Source organism: Phyllostomus hastatus, unplaced genomic scaffold (assembly GCF_019186645.2).
Source record: "Phyllostomus hastatus isolate PE091 unplaced genomic scaffold, TTU_PhHast_1.1 phas_contig_16, whole genome shotgun sequence".
Taxonomy (NCBI): Eukaryota; Metazoa; Chordata; class Mammalia; order Chiroptera; family Phyllostomidae; genus Phyllostomus; species Phyllostomus hastatus.
Genome location: NW_025333643.1, coordinates 30,393,906 through 30,412,633, shown reverse-complemented (window position 1 = coordinate 30,412,633; position 18,728 = coordinate 30,393,906). Strand labels below are relative to the sequence as shown.

The following is an 18,728-nucleotide window of genomic DNA, read 5'->3' as shown; positions in this document are numbered from 1 at the left end:
ATGGGTGATGTGTGGTTTTGGTTGTATTTGGTGTTGGGTGCAAAGCCTCATGTTGAATAAATGTGGGAGGGAATTTTTTCAGGTTTTCGTCGTATTTCAGACAGATACTGAACTTATTTTATACTTGTATCCATTGGCTCACTGGTACTGGCTCAAAAAGAGAGGAACCAGTACTTTTGCTGTGGACAGTAGGACAGAAGACCTTTTTGCCACGCACAGAATGTTTTTAATTTGCCTGTCTTGGATTATTTTTCTGTTTTGAGAAAATTGAGTGATGGTTTTATAGTAATGCTGGTTGTGTTTTTCCTGTCTGGAGCTGCAAATGTCCGTTATTTTCCTGCACTTGAAAATAAAATAAACGTTGAACTTTGATTTTTAAACAGTGCATTTTTTGGAAGGCTGAGCTGTTTGTTTTTTCTGATTAGCTTATGGAAGACGATTTTGTAAAATTGTGAAATGAATAGCGTGACTATATTGAAGTTTGTGTTTAAAACTTTATTATAATGAAAATAATAAACATTTCATTTTGGTGAAGGGAGTAAACTGAATTTGGTATCAAAGTGAGATGTACTAGAGTAATATGTCAAAGGTCATTTTGTAGTCTTTGAATCCTCTTAACATATCTTGAATTTGTTTCAGTGATGATAGAGTTTGAAGTTAAGCTATTCTTGATGTCATATAATGTTCAGATATTGGTGTGTGTGTGTGTGTGTGTGTGTGAGAAAGAGACAATGAGTAAATTCCTTGGTTTATCCTTGAATACTTAATTTTGATTGCCAAAAGTCTCATTTCATCAGGTACTTACTTCTATTTGAATTGGTGGCATTTCAACATGGCTGTTAGTTTTAACTGGGTATTGTTTTTTTGACTAGATGAATGTGCCTGTTAGGATATCATTGCTTTATTTATACCTGGGGTTAAATATGATATGGGGCAACCTAAGAATTATAACTCAGAGATGAGTTATATTGGTTCAGTTACTGATGGAACAGTTCTGTAAATTCCACTACCTCTGTAAGTAATGAGATCATTGAATAAAAATACTCAAAAAGTGAAGATACTTCACCATAAATAGTTTCTAAAGTAAATTCATGTCAACTTTTTAATTATCATAAGATAGAATAATTTAGTTAAAGTAACACTCATTGTGGCTTAATTGATTTTGTTTTGCTGTCCAAAACAGGGAATTCCATTAAATGGCATAAAAGTTTAGAAATGTATGTTATGAAAAGTAATAGCAGTTATATTTTATTTATGAGTAATTTTTTGTTTTTACATGTAGAATCCCTCAGAGGCCATAACTTTTTATTGTGGTTTTGCTTTGAGTGTTACCGTAGATAATATTCAAGTAAATGACTATGAAACTCCTAAGAACTTGAAAACTTTAGTGGTGAAAGGAAACTTAGGTCAAATTCAAAAGTTACACATGATGTATTGCTGGGAACAATTATGTCACATAATGAAATGCATTTCAATTTCTAAATATTAAAAATCTGACTCAACTTTTTGTAAGCACGTGGTAGATTTTGACTTTAAAAACAATATGATGTTTAAAGTTTTTTCAGAGTCTTATGATAGTGAAATTGTTTTTTAAGCAAACATTAAATGCTTAATGAAAATATTTTAAAGTCTATTCAGAAACAGGATAGTCACTTAAGGATCTTTTTGTAATTTTTTGGTGTTGTTGAGTAGGTTTTGAATACAGATTTAAGGGCTCTGATAACTTAAACTCTTTATCAACTTATGATACCTAGACTAAATTTGTATCAACCTAAATTTGTTTTATTTTGGTTATTACCAATATTTTGGTATTTTAGAGTTATTCTAGAAGGCATCAATAATTGAAAGGCAAATAACATTTGTACTTCATGCAGAAAGGTTACTTTCACAGGTTTCCATTTGTCTTATCCAGTCTATTGGTTAATTTCTCTGCTCCTAGTTACTGCTGTCTTTTCCTGGGCCCTTTTATAATTTTCCCTACCTCAAAGGTTTGACATTTTTTGGCTTGTATAATGTTTTAATGAGACCTGGTACTGATGGCAGTAGAAAGCTTGTTGCTGGGTTTTGGGTGGTGGGTAATATGCAAAAATTTGTGATTTTTAGAATAATATCTAAATACTAAAAGGGTTTTTCTAATCTGTTGACTACCATAGGAATTGGATTTTGTTTTTCTAAGCTGGTGTTTGGTATTAGAACAGTGTAGCTGGTTGGCTAACCAGTGATCATTTTTGAGGTAGTTCATCATTCTTGCCATAATTATTGCTATCATTTATCAGTCAGCCAAAGAAGTCAGCGTTGAATTAGTAGTAGTCCAGTAGGAGGACACAACTGTACTTGCCCTCTGAGGATAGAATTAATATTCCTTAATTTGTTTAGGAAAATATTGCCACCTATCCAAAGAACATTTTTAAGTTCCCAAGATGTGAAAGCCACTGCTCAAGACATCGGGGAGGGAAAGAGGGTGTTAAAGGTTGGTAAGAAATGTACCAAAATGATCATACTCCAAGTTACAAAGTCCCTAAGAGAGGCATAAAGAGATGTGAGAGGTTGGCACAGTCTGGCTTAGGGATCAGTTAGGAATCCCCCTTCCCCTATTTCTTCTGGACAGGACAATTGATTTCTACAGAATAACCTGCCAACTCTTCAGTACTATTGCTGTGTGTACCAAATACTTTTAATTCTATAGGTGGAATCATGAAAGTGATTCAGGAGGTGTTTATTCTTCTTTTTGGAGCAGCATAGCAAAATGAAAGGAAGGTCAGAAACCCTTAAAGAACATATTAAAGAAGGAGGGAATACTTATTAGGCTACTTGGAAGTTCAGGGGAAAGTAGAGATCTCATATTTTGGATGTATTGTGTCAATTATGTGTTAGGTATCTATCTCTTGCTGGTTATATTTTCATAGCTTTATTAAGGTATAATTTATACACCACAAAATTCACCAATTGTAAATGTATAATTCAGTGATTTTTAGTAATTTTAAAGAGTTGTGAAACCATCCCTACAAATCAATTTAGAACATTTCCATCTCATCATGTGATTTCCTCTTGCCTGTTGTGTGATAATACTTTTAAGTATTTTTAGCACTAGTACATGGAGGAGTCACCTGCAGTTGGGAAAGTTGCCTCTACACCCCCCCACTCCCCATGTTGCTGTACTCTATGCTCTTTCAGGCTAAAAATATAAATAAATAAAGGAAGTGTGTGTGTAGGGTGGCAGTAGGTGGGGAAGAAACACTATCCCTTCCTAGGTAATAGCTAGTAGTATTTCCCAGCCCACTTGCCAATTTCATGAAAGAGGATTCCAGCTTTTAAAAGAAAAACAACCCACAAATTTATCAGTTTATCTAATCATTACGTTGAAGTTCTGAGTGTTGGGCAGAATAACTTTTAGCCTTGGTGATAAATATATTTTACTTTTGGTCTTGTAATTTCTTTGAATGCAGTGATGTCTTGATAAAATTACCAAGATGTTGCTGATTAATGGTTCTTTGGTAATAGTGCTGCATCTTGACCTTCAGCTACTGCTTAAATTGCACTCACTTGAAAAATTGGAGATATTTTCCTTTGGGTAATTACCATAGATTTAGAACTTTTCACCTCTAGATTTTGTCATGGTGTTGAGTTGAAATCATGTTTTATTTAATCCCTGATTATTTGAATACTATTCTTCTGAAAAGTGGTCTCTTTAGAGATTTTCCAGACAAGTAAAATTGAAGAATTTACTTTACATGTGTAATAAGTATAGCTTAATCAGAAAGTTGGTACCTAGGATGTTGAATTGGAAGTTGATACTCAGTTGTTTTGTGTGGAAAATATTTCCCTTGTTCCTTGATTCTTTGCAATTGAAACTCGGGACTGTTTCTCCCCTTAAATTCACATACCCGTACTGACAACTTAAAGTCTCTTTGGTCATGAAGTGCTTTGGAAGTTATATAGGAAGACACACATAATTAGTGATAATGTCAAAGTTTGGATTTTTGCTGGAAGCCTCAAAAACACATCTTCCTGTATTACTTTTTAGATTAGGCAAACTCCCAGAAAGCAGAGGGAGTAGATACTAGCCTGCAGCAGAGACAGGCCTCTTCAAGGTCCTGGGTTATCCACCACTGTGCTTTTGCTCCTTAGGTCATAGTGATTTTTTTTTAAATTCTCATCCAGTGATATGTTTATTGATTTTTTTTTTTTTTTTGAGGGAGAGAAATGATGTGGGGGATATCGATGTGAGAAAAGAACATCAACTGGTTGTTTCCTGGATGTGTCCTGACTGGGAATTGAACCCATAACCTTTTCTTTTTGGTGTAGGGAAGGATACTCCAACCAACTGAGTCACCCAGTCACACGTTCAAGGCCATATTGATTTTGTTACAGTGTTTGTCTTTCATACAATTTCTTTATAAAATACATAGAAAATTACCTGTCTTGCAAAGTATCAAACTCTTCAGCCTCAAAGCTGTTACAAAAGCTGGATCAATTACTCTTACCCAGAAACAGAGTGATAATTTATTTTGTATTTGCTATTACATTGAACCTACTGATTTATTGGTATTGACTTGATCTTATGTATACTTGGTGACCTTAAAGTAAATTACCTGGGTAGTTGTGGTTATTTGACAAGTTTTTATTGAGCACACAGCCATGTGGGTTATGGCTACAGTGGTATGAAGACAGATAAGGTCTTGTTCTCACAGAGCTTGAAATGCTATGGAGAAAAAAAAAATGAGTAAACAAAAACTAATTTCAGCTGGTGAAAAGTGCTACAAAGAATTTTTTAGAGCAGCATGGGGAACTTTAGAGTAATAAGAACTGGGTGGAGTAACAGCTTTATAGATTGTGGAGATACATGTTTGCCTTTTTAGAAAACACTAATGCTGCTTTCTTTTGGAACAAGAGAATAGTTATTTCTGTAAGGTTTTCACCTGTACCATTTAGCTTATTAGGAATGGATTCAGTTACATATTTTTTAATGTGATATAAATTTACTAATTGCTTCTGTAGATGTTGAAGAAATTTTAAGATGAATTAAAAACTTCCTTAAGTAGCTGTAGTTTACCAAAATAGTTAATCAGCACTGATTCAATTCAGTAGTACTTTAGGTGACTGTAGGTCTCTAAATGTCTGCTTTTCAACTTGATCTACTAAAACATTCTGCAGTCTTTTTGGCTCTTATTTTCTCTTTTGCCCTATCACCAGGGTCTTTTCACTTTGTGGCATCTTTCTTTATAGTCCTCATCACTGGTGCTCCCCTCCTCTTTTTTGCCTGGTATATTTAAGTAAATGTTTTGAAATGTAGCATACTTACAGAAGCAAATAAATTGTAAGGCTTGAACTTTCACAAAGTGAGTACTCATGTGTAACCAGCACCCAGATTAAGAAACAGAACATTATGAGAACCTCATGAGGAGCCCCTTGTGTACTCTGTAGACACTTCCCCTACCCCAGCTACTCTCCTGACTTCTAACTGCAGAAATAAGTTTTGCTTGTTTTTGAACATTATGTAAGTAGAGTCATATGGCATGTACACTTTTGGGTTGTAAGGCCCATCTTATTGTGGTTTTTGCTTATTTTACCAGGCCTCTTTAATCCTAAGAATATTTTAGAGCTCATGTCTTTTCATGCAAACCCTTACAGGAGTACATTCTAGAGATAGGGTGTCTTTTCAATGTCTCTTCATCACCTGCATGCTTGAACACAAAGGAACAAAACTTGGTGTGTAGAACTTTTTTCTCGAGTGCATAAATGGAGTAAACTTTGCTTCTCATTGGTAGTATTGTTCAGTAGTCATTTTTATTTCAAGGTGTGTTGGTTAAATAGACAGAAAATTCCCACTTTCAAAGAACCTAACAAACTTGTTGAAAAGATAAGACCATAAAAAGATAACTAATGATGTAAAGCACTCGATCTGAATGAATTTCACAGTACCCATGGAGTGAATGAGTACATGGTAGAGAACATAAGAGCCCTTTAGAAGAGGTAGAGATAGTCTGTAGGAGTTCATTGAGGGATGCCTCACTCAACCTAGGATTTAAACTAGGCCTTTATGGTTCTTGGATGTAGGGTTTACTCTAGTCTAATGGCTGTTCAGTCTGCAGCCCAGGATGGCTGTGAATATGATCCAAACAAAATCGTAAATTTACTTAAAACATTTTTTTTTCTTATCAGTTTTCGTCAGTGTTTGTGTATTTAGTGTGTGGCCCAAGACAGCTCTTCTTCCAGTGTGGCCCAGAGACACCAAACGGTTGGGCACCCCTGCTACATACAAGCTGGTGCAAGTTAATTACTTCTTTGCTTCCTCCTACCTACTTAATAACTATACTCTCTTCAGATACCATCCATACTTATCTTCACAGGCTAGCAATTCCCCAATATTGTTTATTAACCACCTGTCACCACCAAATGCACACATACACATGACAAAAATCTAATTGGTTCGTGGGCCTCTCCTCTTGGACAACTTAAATTATCTCTTGGTTTTAATTGCCATTAGGATACAGTCCAAATCCTGATCATTACAATGGACTTCTGATTTGGTCCTTTGGAATTTCTGGTAGCAGCCTGCTATCACCCCATCTGCCCTCCATACACAATGTATGCATCTTTCATGCCAAACTGTTTGGTGCTTTTGAACCAGTGACAAGGATGTATTGTTTCCATACCTTTACACATTCTGTTTCCTGGATTTTTTTCTGAAATGCTTTTTCTTTCCTTTTGTGTCCTGGCTGACTCCAATTTATTCTTCTGGATGTCTCAGGGAGCCTTTCCATCATCACCCTTGATTTATACCTCCTCATGACAGTTGAACTGTATATTCATTGTATCACCTTTGTTGTTGAGGGCAGGACCTTTCCTTTCATAGCTTTATTTTGCTATGTCTGTTACCATGTTTGACACTTGGCAGTGGGTTAATAAAAATATGTAAGATAAATGAAAACTGGAGGGTTCAGTGGAATCCCCTTTAAAGTTGTACAACTTAAGAGTTCTAATAAATATTTGTTCATATTAGGGCTTGTGTCTTGTGTATGTGAGTATTACTGGGTTAGAGAAAAGTTGTCTGTATGAAGTATTTCCTTAAAAGTAGTATTCCTTCCCCAGCTGGAATGGCTCTGTTAGGCATCCTACAAACCCAAAGGTTGTGGGTTTGATTCCTGGTCAAGGCACATGCCTAGGCTGCAGGTTCCGTCTCTGGGGTGCCTACGAAAGACCACCAATCAATGTTTCTCTCTCACATTGATGGTTTTTTTCCTCCTTCTTCTCTCTCTGTTCTGTCTCTACCTCCCCCCATCCCCCAAATAGTATTCCTGTTTTTCTGGTTTTGTTTTCTAAACATACTAGAAATGAAACACAGAACTAGAACCTTGGAGGCTGTAGGCCACAGGTGGCAAATACAGGCCCACGGGCCAAATCTGGTCCTCTACCTTGTTTCTACCTTGCGGCATCACCGAGCTCCTTGCCCCTAGTTAAGGAGTAGTTACGTTTATACAGTCCTAAAATTACAATCGGCCCTTTGAAGGCAACTGCAAGGCTGGTGTGGCCCCTGGTGAAAATGAGTTTGACACACCTGTGTGGGCAGTGCATTTCAGTATTTCCTGGAGTGGTTTCAGCTTTAGAACTTTTAGCACACTCACCTAAAAAACAGTAACTGTAATAATGCTCCTTAATCCTTTCTGTTTGCCCATTTGATGGTTTAAAGAAACCAAAAGTCATATTGAAAAGTCTGGTAGTAAAGCAGAGGCCCATTTTGTTGTACAAAACCAATTTTGAGGTGTAATAAGAAACTAGATGGGTATACTTGTAAGCTGGCACCGAATGGCTGCAGGACATTTTGGGTTTTAACAATGTCACACTGTCCACTTGTGTAAGCTCTTTTGTGTCAGTATACCCATAACTTGATAGTTGTACCTTGTACATAGTGTACCTTACTATTTTGTTTAGTAATTTGGATGAATTACTTCTGTTAGGTTGAAATCTTGACTCCTTCACATTTTTCATTTATTTAGCTATAATTTCACTTCTATGCAGTAATTGACGCAGACTGTGGTGTCAAAGGTGAATTCTCCATAAAGGCAACACAGATAAACTGTGTTACTCAGAAATCGTGAATAGTTGAAATCACAGGGTAAACAGTGAAATTTTTATTTTTTAATAGGATTAGTATTTTCCCCCTCTGTCAATTTAGAAAAATGTACTTAATTTTTCCTTTATTTGGGAAAAGAAACTAGTGGAAGGGATATGTAAAATGCATCTTAAGCTTGCTCAAAACATTTTTCTCTAAGAGCATTAGGAATACAATTTAAGATGAAACATGGATAGTCTTTGAGAGGGACAGGAAATTAAGGATGGTAGAGGATGCCAGTTTCATTATCATATTTGGTTTTAAAACACATCAAGTACATGGTGGTTAGTCAAGGGGACAAAACAAACCTGGTGACTGCTTTCTAAGAACAGATCAGATTTCATATGTAGGTTATGAAGTTTATGCACTGTTCTTCATTCTTTTACCAAGCTAAAAGTTGTTTAATACTTGAAGTGCTGCAAGAATATTCAAGGTTGCAAGAGATTGGAATTTAACTCAAACTACATTAAGTCAAAACAAAATTTAAACAATGAATTTACTGGCTCACATGGCCAGTAAATGACAAGGATACCATTTGAACTCAGAATCAAATGAATAACTGCAGGAAAGAGGACCCCTGTCACTTGCCCAATTTCTGGACCATTTTTGGTTGCCTGGAGGTTGGGATACTCTGATTGGCCAAACCAAACACATCTGCAGGATCTGTTACTTGAAGGGAGATGGGACACTTAACTAGGTGGATAGAAAGTAGCTGCACTAGCTTAGTATTACTCTTTGGTTTTGTTATTGCATTAATACTCATGATATGTTCAGTTCTAAATTCAAACTATAATTAATTTCTTACTCTAGTACCTTGTTAATTTTTATCACATAGAAAAAAGATTGTCGATGAACAGTGGTATAATTTTTAAAATGCTGATGTTCTATAGGTTAATTTCCTGTATCATTATACATGGCCAGTGATTCTTTGTCCTTTTAGTTATGAAGGTAATACCTTCTTATTGCAGAAAATTACGGGGAGGGGAGGTCACTCAATCCTGCCATCCAGAATTATTTTTACTTACTGAGCAATTTATTTGTCACTGAACCACAGATATTTAAGAAACTATGTAGTTTTCCATGTGTTGTGCTTTAATATGCTAGTTCATTGAGTTTTCAAAATGATGTAGGTGGTAGTTCCAGGTGGAAGCAGGGTAATCAGGCAGTGTGTAATATGAAACAAATAGAGTCTCTTGATTTAAAAAATATGTATTCTGATCTGTTTATATGATTCATTTTGTATTCTATGGAAAAATTTTGAGGACACTTCATGGTTTTAGGATTTGTATTTGTAGGAAATAAGGCTACAATCCAGGTTACAGTTTTCTTTTTGGATTGTTTGCATTTAAGGAATAATGAAAATTTTGAGGAATAATTAATATCTGTAGCATAATTAACTTTCCCCAGTTTTTTATTGAAGAACAATTATGTATACAAGGCACCTTCGATTTAATGTTTTTATGCTAAGTTTGTTTAGATTGGTGGTTCTCAAACTTTAGTATGCATCAGATTCACCTGAAAGGTTTGTTGAAATACAAAGCTTGTTGGAATTCTGGGGTCCAGCTCCCAGAATTTTTGATTAACTAGGTCTGGGGCGGGGCCTGAGAACTTGCATTTCTTACAAGTTCTTAGGCGATGTTGATGCTGCTTGTTTGGGGATCTCACTTTGAGAACTGCTGGTTTAAGATGACCTTACGTTCTCCTTAAGAGAAGCCAGCCAGGCTTCCAAATGAAGCCGATGACAGTTTTTGATGTTGGTTGTGGAAAATTATGTCTTGGCATTTCAAACTTATGATTTGTCAAAGTGAAGTTACAAGTAAGTGATCAGTTCTAGGGGCCATTCTGAAGCTGGCATGAAATCTGATGCCTTAACTGTTAGTACATCATGTGAAGTGTGGGAATGTTTATAAATTGGGTTACTATATCAGCTAAACTTGTATCTTTTTGCATTCTAAAATCAGCTGTTAGCTTACATTGCTGACATTTGCATTAGATTTCAGATATATGTATTTTAAAATCCTATTTTTATCATATGTTAGAGAGACAAACAGATCTTTATAATCAGTAAATCAGCATTCCAATAACATGTTGGCAAAGAATATGAATAGGTAATTCATAAAAGGGTACAAGTTAAGTTAGGAAAGATAAGAAATATATAACCTTCCCATTTCTCAAGTAAATATAAAATAATATAGCATATTTTGGGAAGTCAAATACTAAATATTAAAAAATAAATTTTGTAAGGCTGGGAAATGGACATTCTCTCATGGATGCTTCATGGGTGGGTAAGTTGATTTAAATTTTCTGAAGTCCATTATGGTGGTCGGTATCAAATTTCTTTAAAATATTTGTGCCCTGATTCCAATAATTTAATTTCTAGGAATTTGTGTGATCGGTATGTAAAAGTTTCTGTGTAAATACAGGTATATTAATTGCATTATTATTAAAACCAAAAATAAAAATTGCCTACATAAGAATCAGTGAGCATTGTTAAAAGGTGTGAAATAGTCATGAATATTTTGCAGCGCTCTCATCGGGGATGGGAATGTAAAATGGACAACTCTGGAAAACAGTTCAGCAATTTCTTACAAAACTAAACATTTACTTACCATATTACCCAGCAATTGCACTCATAGGTACTTATCACAGGGAAGTAAAAACTTAACGTTCACAACAAACCTGCCTGTGGCAGCTTTGTTTATAATAGCCTAAAATGGTGAACAACCTAAATGTCCTTCAGTAGGTGAATGGCATGTTCATGCCATGGAACACTACTCAGTGATTAAAAAGGAGCAAACTATTAATACATACCACTGTCATGGGTCTCAGGAGCATTATTCTGAATGAAAAAAAAAAGCCAATCTCAAGGTCACATACATTCTTGAAGTGACAAAATTACCCAGAGAGAACTGATTGGTGGTTGCCAGGGTTTAGGGCTTATGTGGGCTGGGAGAAGGTGAGTGTGACTATAAAAGGGTAGCAAGAAAGAGATCTTTGTGGTGGTGAAAAGATCTGTATCCTTTTTTTTAATGTTGTTTAATACAGTTGTCTCCATTTTCCTACCACCATTTCCCACCACCCACCCTCAATCCTACCCCCAGAACTGTATCTTAATTGTGGTCTTGGTTACATGAATCTACATGTGTGATAACATGGCAAAGACCTGTATACACACACATTGTACCAATGTCAATTTCCTGGTTTTCATGTTGCACTACCATCAAGGAGATGCAACCACTTCAAGGAAACTGGGTGAAGGATATATGGGACCTGGTATGATTTTATAATTTCCTATAAATCTATAATTATTTCAAAATAAGAATTTCAGAAAGAATCTAATCAAAGTTAATGTCACAATAGAAAAAAGCAAGTTACAAAATGATAAGCAGTATGATCCCACTTTAAGTAGTATTCATACTATAGTCGTTAACCACCTAGAAGTAATGACTGATCAAAATATTGATTTGAGTGGTGGGGTGATGGATTCTTTTTTGTGTGTGCACTTTTCTGTAATTTCTACAGGGTGGATGAGTTACTATCATTTTTGTAGCCCAAAAGACCAGTTTTCCTATGAGGGCATTTTAAAAAATGATCTAATTATGGAATATTGAAATTTAAGTGGAATTATATTTTTATTGTGGGATTTTAAAGTCTGTTAATATAGATTACACTAACTTGGTATTATAACAGCTATTAAGATTGGAAAGCATCCGTACTCTAAAACATGTTGTTTTGTAAATTAAAATTTTTTTTATGTTCTTTGTATTTACAGGATATCCTGTATGATGTAAATCAGTGCTGTCCAGTATAAATATATGCATTGCAAGCCACGTGTGAATTTAAAACTTTCTAGTAGCCACAGTAAGAATATAAAAAGAAGCAGGCAAAATGAATTTTAAGAATACATTTTATATTTAATCCCACCATATCAAAAATACTATAATTTCAACATGTAATCATTATAAACTTACAGCAAGATGTCTCCCATTCTTTATTTTATACTAGGTCTTCAAAATCTGGTATGTGTTTTGCAATTACAGCTCAATTCCAGACTTGCCAGGATTTAGTAGCCACATGTGGTTAGTGGCTACCATATTGGAGAGTACTTGAGAGCCAGGTCTTCTGTGTCAGACCTGCTCTGCCAGCTGTGCAGAGGTGTAACACTAGCTCTGCCATTTGCTATACTTGTGACCTTGGGCATGTTACTTGACTTGTGCTTTAGTTTTTCATTTATGGGTAAATGACTTCTTCACAGGTGGTGGGTATTGTAAGTGTTAAATGAGTGAATGTGTGTAATATGCTAGGCACAGGACTTGGCACAGAATACATACTGTAAACAATATACAACTGTTGGTAATGTTATTTTCATTCCAGTAGAGTGTGTTTTGGATTGAATGACTAATCATTCTAAAGACATGACTGATTCTTTATAATATTACCAGTGGATACATATATAAATAGTACATGAGATAATCTTTATATTATGACTGATGAATAGACAAATACCTGAGCACTCATGTACAAAAGACTGCACCAGTCACTTGAACTTTCTGACTGTAAGTCTTGAGATAATGCCCTCAAATACTATGTATTTGCATAGTACTTTACGTTTTCCATGCCAGCTTTATATGTATTTTCCCAATGTAGTACCCAAAGCAATCCTGGTAGGTAGTCAGTATTCCAACTTTAATAGTTGAAAAAGCTGGGGCTTAGAACAGTGAAGTGACTTAGTTGATTTCATACTGAGTAGAATAGAAGAAATAGAAAAGTGACTTAACTAAATGGACAAATTAGTATGGTACCACAAGTGTTGAAACTGCATTCTTTTGATTCTTTCCCTTCCACCTTTGCCTTGTCCAGGGCCATTTGAATTAGAAGAGGGAGATAATATGTCAGTTGAATAGCTACCTCAGAATTATCCTCAGATTATTAGCTTAATCAGATCACATATGGTGTAAAAAGTTAACATAAGCCTGTATAGATTATTAGTTGATTTATTTGGCTTGTTGTAATGTTTTTGTTTATAGCGTCTATCGTTCTATTTCTTGGTTAAATATGTCCATAAAAATGGGCTGAGAATATCTAATATATGCTAACTGCCTTAAAACCAGATTCTTTGAAGTGCTGTTCATCACTTGACTTACTCAGAAAACTACACAATTCTTTCAAAGAAAATTGCGTGTCACCATCACTGTCAATGGTGAGAGATAGTGAGGTTGTGAATGAGTGACTCTCCCAAGATAGGGAGGGGTTCAGTGGAAGGCACTTGTCTCCTGGGCAGAGTTAGATGTAGCAAATGTTTTAGGTGTTCACTGTTCGTGTTCTAATATGTAGATTCTGCTTTCACTGTTATACATTGTTGGCTTTATGTCCAGTTTCTTCTCCAATTACAAAAGTTGACATGACATTCAATTTATTGTTGAGTACTCTGGGACAAAAATGTATGATAGTAAACTATCAGCTCTATTTTTTAAAGATTTATTTATTTATATATTTTTGAAGATGGAGAGAAACATCGATCAGTTGCCTCTCATACATGCTCCAGCCAGGTACCAAAACCCCTACCCAGGCATGTGCCCTGACCAGGAATCCAATTGGTGGGGCAGTTAGGTTTGCAGGACCATGCCCAGCCAATCCACACTGGTCAGAGTATCAGCTAATTTTTACAACTACTTTTGGTGTGCATCAATAATCTGTATTTATAACAAGAATTGTATTTTGGTGTTCATAACCAGAGTGATAGGGGGAAGTAAGTAGGTAGTGTGTTCTTTGCCCCTTGGTTCTCTACATTTTTGGATCTTTTTTTCCCCCTTCAGCTCAGCATGATTTGCCTGACAATGTCTCTGTTCCTTTCTACTCAACTTTAACTGTAGATTTAGGACTATAAATCTTTTGCAAAGAACCCATCAGAATCTTATACTAAGTACTTATCATTTCTAAACTTGGTGCATCTTAGCCACATAAAATTCTGCATTGGTGTTTTATTGAAGGGCTGTTGTGAAGATTGTGGAATGTAGCTATCCTGATTGAATTTTGGGGTGGAATCTTATCTAATACAATCATGTTTCAAAGATTTCTGTTTTGGCAGAGGGTATCTCAAATGCCTAGGATTTCTTGAAAAGTCTGACTGCAAACAACTTCTGTTACTGCAATTATTGTGAATAAAAACTTCAAAAATAATCTCATTGTAAGATATTATGTATGTACAGATAGATGGTGTATACTAAGTTTGGATTTTAAAATGTGGGTTGCAATTAATATTTGAAATGTTTTGAAATTTCCAGAACTAGGTGATTTCTGTGTCTCCTTTAGTTCTAAAATACTGTGATTTGTATCAGTTCTGGGATTCATAATAAATATCAATAAAAAATGACTTAACTATCACAATGCCAAATTACTTATCTGGAAACATATAGAAAATAATTTATTTGTAATTTCTCTCCTGTTCTACCCCAAAATATATCAGTAGGTATTTAAACATTTCAAGGTCTCTAAGTAGGAAAGCTTTATTTTTCAAAATATTTTGGTATTAGAGAGTTTACATGTAGCTGAACAGTTTCCTTATTTAAGTTATAGTTAATGGTTTTATTTTGAAATTCTACATGTATGGGTAACAAATCCTTCTCTCTGACTTTTCCCAGTCTAAGAAATTGAATTCATTACAGACCGACCAAAACACTATAAGCAGGGGTGTCCAACACACAGGTCCAGAATGGTATGAATGCAGCCTAACACAAAATCGTTAATTACTAAACACATATTTCTGGTCATCAGTTTTCTTTAGTGTTTGTGTATTTAATGTGTGGCCCAAGACAACTCTTCTTCCAGTGTGGCCCAGAGACCTCAAAAAGTTGGATATCTGTGTGTGACTATACAGATTTTTAGATTGTTATTAATACCTGAGTAAGGTTGTTTAAGATAAGGGCTTCCCTTCAGAACACCTGGTATGGAAGATGAGGGTTTTTAAAGTACATACGGGTGTATTGCAGCCCTAGGGATGTATTTACTTAGTTCTTGATATATTGCTTAAAAGAATGACTCTGGTTCATCTTTTTTTTTTTAAAAAAACGTTTATGTTATTGAAATGGTTACTGCTTGGATCAAGCCCTAGAGCAATGTTTGGTTCTACTAAAGCAGATGTACACTGGTCATTTTTCATGCCTTGCAATTTTGAACAACTTTTACTGAATGAGCTAGGTGCTGTTAAGTGTAACACATTGAGAAGGAATGTCATTAGTTAATAGGAAGAACAGTGGGACACTGCTCATCAAAAGCTTCATTGATGATCTGCATCTAATCCACTAATAAAGATTATAAGGGCCAACATTTAATAGGCCTTTAACATAGTACAGGCAGTATGTTAAATCCATTTCATGCATTCTCATTTAACCCTTGAGTCTATGATATTATACATAGATACACCCCCATTGTACAGGTAACAAAATGAGACCTAGAGCAGGTGTGTCCAACCTGCACCCCAGGATGGCTATGAATGTGACCCAACACAAAAGTGTGAATTTACTTAAAATATTACTGTTTTATTACTAAGTTTTATTACTTAGATATATACATTTTCTATATTAGTGATTACAAACTTGGGAACTGCTTGACAATTTTAAAAGATTATCGACAGGGCCACTGCATAATTAGGGTTATTATGTGAAGACTTTTTTGCTTGTCGGTGGTGGCAGATATCAGGAAAATTATGCACAGACCGTTGTTTTTGCTCATCGGTTATCATTAGCGTTTGTGTATATAACATGTGGCCCAAGACAACTCTTCTTCCATTGTGGCCCAGAGATGTGAAAATGGTGGACACTCTGATGTAGAGTTTATATTCCTAATCCAAGTTACGTAGCAGAGTTGCCCTTGACTCATATCCTTTCTAGCTTCACAGGATTGCCTGTTTATTGTTTCACTTTAGGTTTTTTTCCCCCCCCTCTGATAATGGCATTATTATCTGTATAGCCTCCCAATCTATAGACTTCATTTTAGACATTCATCTATAGCAAACAGACAGAAAGGGGAATGGGAACCCTTGTGTATTTATGTTAAGAAAGTAGATCTTAAACATTCTCTTCACAAGAGAAGAATCTATGTGTTATGATGGATGTTAACTAGACTTACTGTGGTGATTGTTTCACAACATGTACAAATAGTGAATCATTTTGTCGTACACCTGAAACTAATATAATAATATTCATATTTATGCAGTATAAAATTTTTTTGAAAAGATACTTGGTAAATGACTTGGAAATAATGCCACACTGGTTTACTTCCTCCCTTTAGTTTCTATTTTTACTCTTTGCATAGTTTGTTGTACTCTTAAGATAGGTCTCTCAATTATCTCCCTATCAAGTTCATACCTGCTTTACTGCTCACATCTGAGATAGGAATAGATTATAAAATAGAATTCTTTGGAGGCAATGTTTTAGAAGATGATCCCTCTCAGGAGAACACTTAAAGAATGCCTTCCTCTTAAATTCCATTCTGTTCTGTGCTTGCTGGCTTAAGGCTCTGTGGAAACAGAGCTATCTCAGCAGGTTTGTAAAACAGCAACTATAGAAACTAAGAGAAGACCTTTCTAGACTAAGAATATAGCTTGGAGGAGGTAAAGGTGGATTAAAATTGGCAGTATCTTGACGTGTATATTTTTCTTTGAAATTTTGCAGCTGACTTAGGACTTAATTCTCTTAGTAAAGGATTTTCCAAGAGGTTAACTGCAGAAGTTTTTTAACTTATTAATAATGTAGATATTGAAATTTTATCTATTATTTTTCAGGATTGAAGTCCTAGATGATCTTTCCCTGTAGGCGGGTACTGTTTTATAAATGAAGCCTTAGAATTGTATGTTAGTATTTTTAGAACTCTTTGACCTCATCATGAATATCATGAAAGAATATATTTCTCATGATAAGTTGGATGTTTTCTTAAAAAGAGGATTTGTTACATTTTAAATTAACCTATTAGGTATTATTTACTGGAGTACGAACTTTGAGAATAAATGAATTGTCAGTGAAAATAGAGATTAATGTTGAACCTCAGAGTTGGTTTCTAAGTAGATATTATATGGAAACTTTTGCTAATACCTAGTTTTTAAAAAGTCTTTACAAACTCGAAATGAATAAATACAATAAATAAATTAAAAATGAATAAATTCAGTACACAGCAACCAGGTTGTTCCCTAAATGATGATCTTTCACAAAATTTAGTATTAGACCTAATTCCAGTAGTTAAATCAATTAATGGTAACTTGATGAGTCATTTTGAAAGTTGTACGTTATTTTCAGAATTTGAATTAATTTTATTGATAATACAATCACAGAAAATTGGTATAAGGATATAAGTTTGTCTCAGTGACCAGTATAATCTTTAAAGTATACTTTTTAGTTTTGTTTTGTTACCACCGGAAGTTTATTTTATTTCCACTTGTGATTTTGTAAAGTAAAAATGTCATAATTACCCTGGCTGGTGTGGCTCAGTGCATTGAGCCCCAGCCTGTGAACCAAAGGGTCACTGGTTGGCATCCCAGTCAGGGCACATGCCTGGGTTGCAAGCCAGGTCCTCAATAGGGGGCTCAGTTGTACTTAATTCAGCTTTATTAATTCTGCGTCAACCACATATTGATATTTTTTTCCCTGTCTTTCTCCTTCCCTTCCTGTCTCTCTAAAAATAAGTAAATATGTACTCATTATCTTTTTCTAGTTCTCCTTTCCTTTATCTAGGCTCTATAGTTTTATATGAAATACTGCTTCAGAAATGAGATTTTTATTTGTAACTCTTTAGTACTACTGTCTTGTCTATAAAGTGGAATTCAGATTTACAGTAGTATTTATTGTTCTCTGACTTCTTAGTAATAGGCAGTGTCGAATATTTTGGACGTTTTTTTGTGTCATTGTGACTTTTCTACTCCTAGTGGTAATGAACCAAATTTTCAAGGAAAGAGGTATGAAATATCTAAAGGTTCTAACTTTGATTTTATGGTGATGTCTACTACTTAGTTTTTCATTTTAAAACTCTTTTATTGCTATGTAATTGAGTACATGTATCTGAATTTTAGAAAGATACAGTATGTGGTTTTCTTGTGTTCCTTGTGTTCCTTCCTTTAAGGAATAGACATCAACTGATGGATTGTTCCTTAGGAGTTAGAATATGTGTAGCAGATAAATCAGACTTTTTATAGTTCTGTTCTTGAGTATATAATTTGACCTTCAATTTAGCAGATACTCGAATTAAGTTGTGGAATACTTTTTACTGAGTATGAATGAACACATTTTTGATTCTTAACACTGGCTATTTAGAATCAGAAACAGAATCTTGTTGGCCTCTCCTCTGCTTTATGTTAGAAAGCAACATAACAATGATGAATGCAGAGCAATTGGCCCCAGTTTCCAGTTTTCTTACATGACTTAGAATTTCTTCATCTAACCTTAAAATTCATTTCAGTCATTAGTTTCAACTGTTTCATCACCACCACCAACACCTTCCCCCTCTGTGGGGGGGCGAGGTGTGGAACCAAACCCTAGAAATGAATAAAAGAGGCTTCTGGCAAATAAAAATTGATTTACCGTTTTTTTCTTTACCTTTTGTGTTTTAAGACTTAGAGATTCAAAAG

General features: G+C 35.0%; 1 protein-coding gene across 1 annotated transcript in view; it reads left to right on the top strand.

Moving 5' to 3' along the window:
- Window positions 1-18,728, top strand: part of LOC123814492 (RING1 and YY1 binding protein) — an 81,435-nt gene that overhangs the window by 1,097 nt on the left and 61,610 nt on the right. The window lies entirely within an intron of this gene.